The sequence below is a fragment of the Globicephala melas genome, chromosome 11 (assembly GCF_963455315.2).
Source record: "Globicephala melas chromosome 11, mGloMel1.2, whole genome shotgun sequence".
NCBI classification, from domain to species: domain Eukaryota; kingdom Metazoa; phylum Chordata; class Mammalia; order Artiodactyla; family Delphinidae; genus Globicephala; species Globicephala melas.
Genome location: NC_083324.2, coordinates 62,875,685 through 62,888,601, shown reverse-complemented (window position 1 = coordinate 62,888,601; position 12,917 = coordinate 62,875,685). Strand labels below are relative to the sequence as shown.

The 12,917-nt window shown below is 45.7% G+C and overlaps 1 pseudogene; it reads right to left on the bottom strand.

Moving 5' to 3' along the window:
• Positions 1 to 2,384: 2,384 nt before the first annotated feature.
• Positions 2,385 to 5,564, bottom strand: LOC115860588 (17S U2 SnRNP complex component HTATSF1 pseudogene; annotated as a pseudogene).
• Between the last annotated feature and the right edge of the window lie 7,353 nt (positions 5,565 to 12,917).

The following is a 12,917-nucleotide window of genomic DNA, read 5'->3' as shown; positions in this document are numbered from 1 at the left end:
CCAGACATTCCCTGAGGCCTGCCCAGTGCTGGGCGGTTGTGTGCTGGGCTCTGGGGGACCGCGAGCTCACCGCTGGGCGCCTCCACCTTCCTGTCCCGTTACTACCCACCAACCCCACCACCACCAGGGGGATCCAGATATTCTCACATTTGACCTGATTCCTGCCCCAGCTCGAGGAGCACAGAAGGGCCCAGGATTTGGGACTTGGGACTAGGGAGACATAAGCTGCTTTGACAGAGCGGTTTCTGAGAAGGGGGTCTCTGGATATCCCACGAGGGAGATTCCTGAGACAGGTGTCTTCATCGAAAGTCAACTAATACTCCGATGGGAGAAGGGTTGTGCATGCTGGCGCCTTGGTTTTCGAAGTTCTGCGCTTCCCTTCTCCTGTCCGTCCCTGAACCTAAGTATATACGCTGGACTGATAAGCACGGTTTCTTGCAGGCCTCACTGAGGAGCATTGCTGGAATATGAGGAGGCTCATATTCTGGAGCCTGGAGGCATTAAAGTTACATTGGAGCACACAGTTTTCGGGGACATTGAACTGCTCCGGGAATCCACAGGAGCCCTCTGACCCAACGGTCTCAGGAGGGCATGAAAAGGCGACAGAATCGCGTGAAAGGGAGCCGCGATACCTATATAGACCTCCAGGGGGCAGCATCGACCAGGGGATGGAGTTCTTCATCCGCTCAAACTTGGCCGACTGCTGAAGAGCCCCCTTCATGCTCCCTTCAAGCTGAAGCAACTGAGGGACTTTTCCTTCAGTCTAACAACATTCAGTCCTGTGGCTTAGATGGGTCCTTGTGATCCCCAGGCTGAAACTCATAACTTCTGGCTAACATCACCGCCCCTCAAGCTTCTCCTTCACTTTTTTCCTTTTGCTGATGACAGACACACTGGCCTCACAGACCCAGAAGCATCAGGGATCACTCCTTAGGACGGGACTGTGTCAATATCCTCCTTCCCTTTGCTAACCTGTAAGACTCGTGTCTGTATCTGGCACATCGGTCCCTGTCTTTACCTAGTGTCATATAGGAAGGACCTGGAGGTGTCCTTATGGATTGTAATAGCGCCCCAATGCTAAGGGATCTCTGTCCTTTAAAGAAATATCATTTCCCTCTATTTTTACACCTCGGTGACCTCAGCTTGTCCTGAGTTATTTCTTAACTGGACTCTCTGGGAAATATCTACTCTGTGTCCAACAGCTCTGTTTCTGCATAAAATGGGGGTGCCCATCTCAGCATCAATTTCAGAGCTATTGAATGTGGACATGTACCCTGAGGACAAAAGAAATAAGAGATTCCTCCTTTCTTCCCATCCTATCAATATGGACCCACCCACCCTCTATTTAAGAAGGGTGGCTTTTCAGATTTTAGGAAATCAGGCATGAGGGGAAGCAGGCAAATTGGCTGGGTTCCAACATAGATTTAGGATAAAGATTCAAGGAAAGAAGGAGAAAGCAAGACCAAGACAACTTTGAAGGGAAAAATAGAATCAGCTCTCTCCATCCTGGGGAAAATGGATGTAGCAATTCACGTTGCATTTGAGTTTATAGAGTGTTTTCAGATACAAAGTTCATTAAACCAAGGCATATGTATTGATCCCCTTCTCTGTGTTCTGTGACAAGCACTGTAGATTCAGCAGAGAATAAATCAAGGTCCCTGAAATCATAGAGCAGATATGTCATCTCACCAAATTCACACACCTGTCCTTGGAGGTGTTCTTCCTGGTTCATGTGCTGGAGTAAGTAATGAACCCAACACCACACAGCCGTTCAGTGGTTCGAAACTTCTGTGCCCCAAATTCACCTGTTCCATGACTCCAGGCTGGGAGTCATGGAGCTGAGGAAGCAGCTGTCTGCAGAGAAATAACAAATTAACTCTGGTGAAGTAAGAGTAAACGATTAGAAGGATCTTTACAGAACTGAGGGAAAAGCTGGACAGGCAGGATTTAGAAAGGACAGAAGCCAGGACAATTCCAGGATTTAGGGACCAAGGGTCAGAAGACTGGTGGGCGGGGAGCAACGTGTTCTCCTGACCTGGCTTCCTTTCCACTCTGAGACATCGCTGGCTCTAAGGCAAGGCTCTTAATCAGCATCCCAAAGGATCTGTGAATGAGGATGGGGAAAAGTACATTTTATTTTCACTAGCCTCAAAGTGAAATTCAGTATTTCTTCAGTTGTCTGTAGAGAATTTTTAAATAATACTAAAATCGACTTTTTATTGTTACCATGCACCAGCAATTCTACAATGATAGTGACAAAACACTGCTGCCTGTGGTGCAGTGCCCTCCCACTCCACCTCTCTTGGTATATCACCGCACACAGGAGAATTAACTATTTTCAGTTCACATACACACACTTAGCCTTTGGAGATTCCCCTTTACCCTCAACTCTCCCTCTCTCCTGAGGCCTCCTCAACCCGATCGTCTGTAATCCCATCCCCTGCGTGGGCAATGATTTCATGGCCATCAAACCACCTTCCATCAAGGGTTTGAATATAATAACCAGCTTCCTCTGCATTCCTCAAGGACACGTAGTCCACACCAGCTGCGTGCCTAGCAAAGAAAAGGAGTTTCTTAATTTGTCCAGGCTTGGAACACTCCACTCAGAGGTGTTCTCTGACCTCCTTCGGCACCAACGGATCATCCTCTGAATCCACTGGATGAAATATATTTTTGATGATGACAACTCACTCATGGTACATTCTGGTTGGCCCATCTTGCCTCTCAGGTCTCCAGTCCAATTGCTTCTGTTGCAGAGACAGCTTCTTCTTGTAGATTTGAGGCATCATATCACTCCTTCAGCTGAAACTTTGCCACTTTGACCTGTAATGTGTGGCTTCTTAATGTTGTGTTAATTTCTGCTGTACAGCAAAGTGATTCAGTTATACATATATAGTTTTTTTATATTCTTTTCCATCATGGTTTATCTCAGGATATTGAATATAGCTCCTTGTGCTATACAGTAGGACCTTGTTGTTTTCTGCTCTATATGTAATAGTTTGCATCTACTAACCCCAAACTCCCTGTCCATTCCTCCCTATAGCTTCCAATTTCATCTTCATCGAAGAGCTGTGATGCAAGATCCAAAGATTTCCTCTTCAAATAACAGCAAAGCCCACCTCCTTTAAGATTTCTTTGATTTTCTTTGTAAAACTTGACCTTAAATTCTTCTGACGATCTCTCATAATAATGCAAAATTTGGATGTCAGCTGTGTAAATTCACCTACTGTAATGTCTAGAGGCAAATTAGATATATAATACATTTGTATTTCTATCTTTGTGGACATGAGACCATCTTGCTTCTTCCTCTTCTCTCCCCTCTTTTTGGGATCAGTGGGTTTGAGGTTTTTCTTGCAGAAGTTCCTCTGCATTCCTAGAATTGACGTCTTGTATTTTTGCGGTAGAGCTAGACATGCTATCATTAGAGAAGCCATAATTGGTCTGATATGTAGCAATGAAACCTTCTGTGATCTTGGGGAACCAAGCCCCCCTCCCAGAGGTAGGCAGTGACCCCAAGCTGCTGCCCCCAAAGAGTCCATTTTTCTACCAGGATCTTCTTGGGTGTCTCTGATCTTGGAGTCATTCTTGCATTTGCAGCTGCTCATCAAACTCCTCATTCCCATCCAAGGGGTGGCTACTTGGCTTTCCTACCTAGCACAGGGCAGAGGCCAGGTGAGCCAAGAGGCTGCTCCCCTGGGCTTGGGAGCCACCACCGAGTTATCTGAAATGCCTGTCCAGACACTGTTCTCAACATTTAACACACTAAGTCACTGGCTCAGCACAACAACCCTGTGAGGTCAGAACTATTGTTATCCCCATTTTACAGCAGAGGAAATGGGGGCCCAGAGACCTTGCCCAAGGTCGTGCATGACAACGCTGGGATTTGAATCCAGCAGGTCTTCTCTAGAGGCCACATCCTGAACCGTCACTTCTTATAGCTTCCCAGAGACTAATGAGATGATATCCAGCCTGCCTCCCATCCCTGTTTTTATATTTAAGAGTGAAAATGTAAACTCCCTGGCCCACCTACTCTACCGCGTTGTTGTCTCCACCACACTCTGTGCTTTCCGGCTCTGACCCACGTGCCCCCTCCTGAACCCACCCTCGTGCCCTCTAATAAACTGGGAGTCTCCTCCTACCCTTCACTTCTCCTTGGAGTGCCCCCTCCATTTCCTGGCTTTAACCGAAATTGAACTCTCCCTGGAGGGTACTACCTCCTCTGCAGGCTTCTGAAATGACAGCTGTTTATTTTCTTATAGGTGAGGGTGCTTTCATTGCTCCAGATTGCTGCCTCCAGACCCTCCTCCTCCACCCCACCCCACCCCCAGTTTCTACTTTAAAATAACCCTCTGCCTCCGGGGCTCAGCCATTGGGCTAAATTGCTGTCTTCCTTTTTGTTACTGTCTGTCCCCTCCCAGACCTCTCCATCTCGCTCAGGGGGACTCTGGCACTCAGCAAACTGTCTGTCTCTTCCCATCTCATTGTCCAAGGAGGGGACCTGTTGCCCACCTGACGTCTGAACACCTTGGTGACTTCATGCCCTGGACCTTTTCCACTCCGACTTGGCCACCCTTCCTCACTGTCACACCCTGGACCTTGTCATCTGCAGCGGCTCCTCCAGAATCACTCAACCCCCATCTCCTAAGCTTCCCCCCTTCAGTCTCTCCTCTCGCAACCATTTCTCAGTCTCCCGGGACCTACGGGTCACTGGTGCCTCCCTTCCTCCAGCCCATCAGCCCCACCTTATGTGGCTACACCTGTGTGGTCCTTCATTTCATCAGCTCTCTCGACAGTATCCTGAACTGCCTTGCCCCGCTATATTTCCATCCTTTGTATGTCTCAGGCAAAACCTCAACCCTGGTGAGCCTAATGATCTTTCTTCAGGAGTTTATTCTTCAAGCTAAGAAGTGTTGGAGGAAGTCTCGAGCCAGGAAATGGTCACCACTCCTCATTCGTGGTCCCTAAGAGGCATTGCTTCGTTAACCAGTCACATCAGGCTGGTCATTGGCTACATTAAACTCCCTGTTCCTGGAGCCTATGAGATGCCTCTCTGTCTCCACCTCACATTCAGTTGATGATCTTGCTCTTACATCACAGAGAAAACTGAAGCCATTAGAGGTGGACTCCTTCAATCACGTGTTACCAAATCCACATAGCACCTGTGCCCATCTCTCCCTGTTCCTTCAGAAAAGAGCGATGGTTTTCCAACTTGGCGCATCAGAATTGCCTGGAGGGCGTGTTAAAACACGTTTCCTATTCAGCGGGTGGGTGGCTAGAATTTTCAGTTGTAACTAGTTTCCAGGTGACGCTTGATGCTGCTGGCTGGGGACCCCACTTTGAGAACCACTGGAGCAGAGGCACCTCCTGCCCAAAGCCAGTTTCTCTACCTGTGACTGCATCCCATGTCCTTGATTACCCTCCCCCTTTTCCCCTCCTGAATCTTCAGCCTCTCCCTCTCAAAATAAAACACAAAAAACCAACCCCCACCTCCACCTCACCTCCTCCTCTGACCACTCCCTGTACCTCTCCATCCCCTCACTCTCTCGCACACAGCGCGTGTACATTGATGGTATCCTAATTTGAAAAGACATGTATAAAAGCCATTTGGGGGTTCATCTGAGTATATTCTGTATATCAGGTGGTATTAGGGACTGACTGTTATTTCCTTAGCTGGAGGAAGTCCTTATTTTGAGGCCATGTGTGCTGAAGTGTTCACGTGTGAAGCGTCACGATCTCCTACATTTTCACATGGTTCAAGGACTAGATCTAAATATGTAAATATTTGTATGTATGTATGTATACATGATAACGATTTTAAATTAAGTGGTGGATGTACAAGTGATCATTATACTATAGTTTCAACTTTTCTGTATGCTTGAAACTTTTCATAATAAAAAGTTGGGGGAAAATTCTCTCTCTAGTCCCTCACTTCCACTCACACCTCAACCCTCTTGGGCTGGTGTCCACCTCTCCCAGGCCACACAGGTGCTTTTTTTTATGACCCTCATTTCATTAAATCCATTATTTAGTTTTCTTCTGCTTGACCTCCCTCCCGTATTCAATGCTTTTGACCAATTCTTTTATTTATTTATTTATTTTTGGCTGCGTTGGGTCTTCGTTGCTACACGCGGGTTTTCTCTAGTTGCAGCAAGCCGGGGCTACTCTTCGTTGCGGTGCACGGGCTTCTCATTGCTGTGGCTTCTCTTGTTGCAGAGCACATGATCGAGGTGCGTGGGCTTCAGTAGTTGTGGCGCGCGGGCTTAGTTGCTCTGCGGCATGTGGGATCTTCCCGGACCACGGCTTGAACCCATGTTGCCTGCATTGGCAGGCGGATTCTTAACCACTGCACCACCAGGGAAGCCGTTGACCAACTCTTCATTGAAACACAGTCTTTATTTGGCTTCCAGGACTGAGCACTCTCCTGGGTTTTCCCCTCTCACTCTGGCTGCTCCCTGCTCCTTTGTTGGCTCATCCTGCTCTATTTGGTCGTATTGGAGATCCTCAAGGGTCCTGAGCCCTAGACCCCTCCTCTTCTCATGCTACACTCTGCCTCCAGGAGATCCATCACTCCTGACCTACGGCTTCAGTTGCTATCAGCTGATCACTCTCAAATTTATGTCTTTCCTCTGATCTCCAGACTTGTGGATCTGACTCCCTACCTGGCATCCCTACTTGGATGTCTCAAAGGTACCACAGACTTAGCATATTCAAAAGTGAATATGTAAAAGTGAATTCGAAGTGAATATGAATATGATCACGAACAGTGTCATGCTCAAATCTGGACCACAGGGGCCCTGCTCTGGTCCACAGACTTTAGGGGACCTCACCTATCATGTGCCACATTTATGAAGCCACACCTGGGCACCTTTGTCACTTGGGATCCGGCCCTCAGTTCTGGCACAGCACAACCTGAAACCCTGACCTTCTGCTCTCATAATTAACATCCTTCCGGCCCCAGGGAAATGCTTCTGCAATCTCTTACCCTATATCCTGGAAACAAAAGATGACTACAACCGAATCCTGAGCAAGTTTGAGGTTGTGTCTCTGCCAGATTCCAAAGCACACACTTTTGGGGGGTGGGGAGACGTTAAGCAGTAGAAGCTCATTACAGCAACCCAATTGAGCAAATCTTCATGGCTGCATTGCCTCTGTTGCTTTGTATTTTTTTCTTTAAAAATAGTAATTTAAAAAAGCATTACAGTTATAGCTAAAGCTCATCCCATTCCTCTCCTTTCTAGGTGGTAATTATCATTCTGAAGTCACTGGGAATTATTCCCATGCATATTTTCTACTTTAACAAACAGGCTTTTGTTAATATAAGTATAATTTATTTATTTTTGGCTGCGTTGGGTCTTCATGGCTGTGCGCGGTCTTTCTCTAGTTGCAGTGAGTGGGGGCTACTCTTCACTGCGGTGCGCGGGCTTCTCATTGTGGTGGCTTCTTTTGTTGTGGAGCAAGGGCTCTAGGCGCGTGGGCTTCAATAGTTGCAGCATGCAGGCTCAGTAGTTGTGGCTCGCTGGCTCTAGAGCGCAGGCTCAGTAGTTGTGACACATGGGCTTAGTTGCTTAACCACTGCGCCACCAGGGAAGTCCCAACAAATAGGCTTTTTTTAACATGTATCATTGTTTGTGTATTTTAAAACACATAAATATCATACAACATCCACTTTTGCAACTTTCTTTTACTTATATGTTGGTAAATAAGTCATTTATTTTAACTGCTGTGTAGCAGTCCACTGTAAGAATAAACCGTACTTTATTTATCTATTCCTTTAAGGACAGATTAGGATGTTTCCACGTTTTCTTGACAATCACATGATACTGCAATGCCCATTCTTATCCTTGCCTCCTTGTACATATGTAGAAATTGTTTTTAAGAGTTATGCATGATCAGAGTTTGTTTATTTATTTAATTTATTTTTGGCTATGTTGGGTCTTTGTTGCTGTGTACGGGCTTTCTCTAGTTGTGGCGAGCGGGGCCTACTCTTCGTTGTGGTGCGTGGGCTTCTCATTGTGGTGGCTTCTCTTGCTGCGGAGCAAGGGCTCTAGGTGTGCGAGCTTCAGTGGTTGTGGCTCACGGGCTCAGTAGTTGTGGCTCACAGGCTCAGTAGTTGTGGCTCGTGGGCTCTAGAGCGCAGGCTCAGTAGTTGTGGCTCACGGGCCTAGTTGCTCCATGGCATATGGGATCTTCCCGGACCAGGGCTCGAAACCGTGTCCCCTGCATTGGCAGGCGGATTCCCAACCACCGCACCATCAGGGGAACCCCTATAAATGTTTTCCTAAGGAATACATCTAGAAGCCGGAGCACTGGGTTTTAGGGTATGTGTATTTTCAGCATTAAGTGTTGCCAAATTTCCCTTCAATTTTGTTATAGCTGTTCACACTTCAAGCCAAAATGGATGAGTTCCTAATATCCCACATTTTTGTCAACACTTGGTGTTATCAGAGTTATTTTAATTTTGCTGATTTAGTAAAGTAGTATCTCATGGTCTGGGTTTGCATTTCTGCATTATTAGGGAAGTTGAGCATCTTTTCCTATGTTTATTAGCTATTTGGCTTCCTCTTTGATGACTTACCTGTTCATAGCTTTTGCTCATTTCCCCCTGCCTTGTCCTTTTTTTTAATTGATCTGCAAGAGTTCTTTATAAATCCTGAATACCCATCCTTTATTGGTCATATAGGTTGTAAATAGTCTCACAATCTGTGGCTTGTCTTTTTGTTTTGTTGTTTCTTGTCTCATAGAAGTTAAAATTTTTTTTAATGTAGTTGTATGTGTCAATCTTTTATTGCCTGTGTTTTTGTATCTTGTTTAAGAAATCCTTCCCTATGCTGATATCATCAATGTATTCTCTTGTATTTTCTTTGAAGAACTTAAAGTTTTCTTTTTCACATATTTAAGGTATCTGAAATTTATTTTTGGATCTGTTGTAATGCACAGATCCATTTTGTTTTTCATTTGGATAGCCAGTTAGCCCCAGACAAGTCAAGAAATAGTCCATCCTTCTCCACTGACTTATGTTCCTTTTGTCATATACAAAGTTCTCATATCTCTGCGGGTCTGATTCTGGACCCGTGGTCTATCTATTTGTCCATGTGTCAGGCCTACACTGCTTTAATCACTCCAGCTTTAAAGCTGTGATATACGGTGAGGCAAACACTCCAGTATTCTTGCACTTCAAACTTGTTTTGACTTTTTTTGGCCATTTACTCTTCCACAAGAATGTAAAGAACAGCTTGTTAAATAGAATTTAGATTAGAATTGTACTAAATTCTAGAACTTTTTTTTTTTTTTTTTTTTGCGGTACGCGGGCCTCTCACTGTTGTGGCCTCTCCTGTTGCAGAGCACAGGCTCCGGATGTGCAGGCTCAGCGGCCATGGCTCACGGGCCCAGCTGCTCTGCGGCACGTGGGATCTTCCCGGACCGGGGCACGAACCCATGTCCCCTGCATCGGCAGGCAGACTCTCAACCACTGCGCCACCAGGAAAGCCCTCTAGTACTTTTGATTAGAATTGTACTAAATGTATAGATTTTGATTAGAATTGTACTAAATGTATAGATTTGAGAAAAACTAATCAGCTGTATATTGAATTTTCCTCCTCATGAGCATGGCATATCTCTCCATTCTTTTTTGTCTTCTCTTCATGTTCTCCAATAGAGTTCTATAATTTTCTCCATAAAGCTCATGCACATATTTTGCTATATTGATTCCTAAGTACCTTATAGTTTTTGTTGCAATTACAAATGGTATTTTCTTAAAACAAAATTTGTTTATTGCTGTTGTATAGCCATATTGATGTTTGAATATTCATCTTGCCCCCCAAAAGGGTGTTAGTTTTAATTGTTTGTAGGTTCTCATAAATTTTCTATGTAAATAATCAATCATCCATGTATAATTATGGCTTTACTTCTACTTTTTCTTATTGTGCTAGTTCAGACCACCACCACCCCCAGCACAAGTTGAATAGAAACAGTAAAAACTAGTATCTTTGTATTAGTGTTGGAAGTTATTTTCTATTCCTAGTTAGCTAGATTTGTTTTTTAAATCATTAGTGTTAAACTTTATCCAGGTGCATCTCTACATATTGGGACAATCATATTTTTTCCTTTTAATATGTCAATGCTGTAAATATCATTAATAGATTTTTTAAAGTAGACCATCCTTGTATTCCTGGAATAAACTCTGCTTGGTCACACACACACACGTGCATATATACATGCACTTGCACAAACTCCATTGGATTCAGTTTGCTAATATTTCATTTAGGATTTTCAATCTTATAAGTTCAATTGGTCCTCTTTTTCCATTGTCTGAGACGGTCTATATAAATAAATAAACAGCTCCTTGAAGAGTTAGCAGAATAATATACTTATAAAGCCATTTGGGTAGTGTGTGTGTGTGTGTGTGTGTGTGTGTGTGTGTGTGTGTACTTAAAATTTCTCATTCAATTTATTAGAATTTATAGAGCTGTCAGGCTTTCTATTTCTTCTTGAGTCAACTTTGGCTGTCTTTCATCTAATTTCCTCAGCTGTTCAGGACTGAGACCTCATCTGTCTCTGGGTGGCTGGTGAAACAGAACAGGTTGACAGAACCTGTTCCTTCCCAGCCCCCTCCTAGTAACCGTAGCCACAGTCAGCTCACCCTCTGGCTTTCAGTTTTCTCTTTGTTTCTAGCACCTGGGATTTTACTTTCCTTTTGAGAACTCAGTTATATGTTTAATTTTTTTCCTTTTTATCAGTATTTCTAGGTGATGGTGCTTTTAGATTTTCCACATCCTCCATCTTGCTTGATTCTGAAGTTGTTCCCATTTTACAGATAAGAAGGCTAGGGTTCAGAGTGGTTTAAAAGCCAGCTGAAGGTCACACTGCTAATCCTTTTACCTAGTTATTGAACCCAGATTTCTGGTTCTGAATTCTCTGCTGTTGCCATATTATTCCATGCTGCCTTCTGAGGCCAAAGAGGCAAAACCAGGAAGGGGCATTAGGAAGTCAAAGGGAGAAGGGGTCTCATGGGCAAGGTGGAGGACTCTGGGATGGAGGCTCAACCGTGGACGGACAATGCCAGGAAGCGTGGAGGAAGGAATGGTGTTAAGGAAATGACATATGGGACTCCTGGGCTGCAGCTTTTGGAGGGAGAATCACGGCCTCAATCCATCCTGAGATCCTGAAATATGCGTCCCCTGCCCCAGATCCAGGCATGCATGCATCCTTTCAACCAATATTTCAACTCCATATTCGTAGAGTGTCCAGTTCCAGGTCCAGGGAATGACAAGAGTGAGCATCTGCAATCCTGGCTCCTGCCCTCAGGGAGCTTACGTTCCATGGGGAGCCAGACACCAATCGAGTAATCCCCAAAAAACACAGATCTGCGACCACACACAGTACCTTGGAGAAAGAGTGCGCCTTGGTGTGGGAGCTCAGAGGAGGGGAATTTGACTCGAAAGGAAGGTCTGAGTACCTTCCCTGAGGATGTGGTAAAGGAGCTGAGATCTGAAGAATGCACAGGAGCTAACTTAAAAGAGAAATGGAAGAAGCCTTTCGGGTGGAGGGCCCAGCCTGTGGGAGGAAGCACGCCACGGTGGAGTAGAGCGCTAGGGAATGACAGGGGTGAGTAGTGGGAGGTGAGGCTGGAGAGGCCGGTGGGGCCACACCCCAAGGGGCCTTAGAGGCCAGGTTAAGGACTTGGGTCTTTAACTTAAGGTCGGTGGGAAACCATTGACTGTGTTTCAGCAGGGTGCCTGAAACCATCAGATTTGCATTTCAGAAAGGTCTCTCTTACTCAGGCATGCCTCTTGTTTCAGAGAAGGTCTTTCCGGTCTCTCCAGTGATCTCAGTGATTCAGAGAAGAGCCAGACAGTCCAAGTGGTCGCTGGCCCAGGGAGGTGGAGGGATGGAGAAGAGTGGACAGACTTGAGAGATATTATAGTGGATACACTCGTTAGGACTAGATTCAATATTGAGATGCTCACCACGAACACCTGAGATCACATGCTTCAAAGGCGGGGCCACATCACACACCTGTTTGTGGTACCCAGGTCCTAGAACAGTCCTGATACATGGTGGACTCAATACATAGTTTCTGAAAGGGTGAAACTGACCAGCGGTCTCCCAAGTGATCCTTTTACCTTAGAGGTTCTTTCATCCCTTCCTGCATGTGGCAATAATCAGCCTCTCTGATACATCATCGGGAGAAATCTGTCAAGTTCTAAAGAGTTTTCTTTGGGGGAAGTTAATACAAGAACTAAGGTCTACCTTATCCTTGAACATGAACAATAACAATAAATTTACTGAAGGTGCCGCCCAAGGCGGAAACTCCCCGAGCAGAACCTCCTACAAGAGTGAATGATGACGTGCCATCCTCGGGGCCACGCTGGGCCCCAGGGTGCCAATCTGGAGGGGATGCTCCGTGGGACTCCCTGCTGACTCTTGTTCAAAACCAGTTTCCCAGCACATGAAGAAGACAGTAAGTGAGGAATCCTGCGGAAGAAGTGCAAATGCAAGGAAGTGCTTGTACTGGCCAGGTGTTTCTTGTCTTCTCCCACACAACCCTGTTCTACTTTTTCCACACCCAGAACCTCCCACTTTCTCCCCCAACCTCCCTTGGCTTCTTCCACTGGTCTCCATCTCCTCCATTTCCCTTCCTTCTCCTTGGATACATGCCTCTGCCTATTTTCACCTTTCAATAAGAGGCCCATGGTGCTGCTGGAAAAAGCAGCCTCCGTCTGGGCTTTATTCTTAGTGTGAAATGCAGTGAAGGTCACAGAAAGCCCTGAAACAGGGCCCGTGGGTCCAGGAGTGGGCACAGGGAGATGGCCTCATCCGATGGGGTGCTGGGTGTAGCTTTAGCACCGGAGGCAATAAGCAGCCAGCGGCCTCTGGGGGAAGTGATGGGGTTGGGTGGGATTTGTGGGCAACTAGAA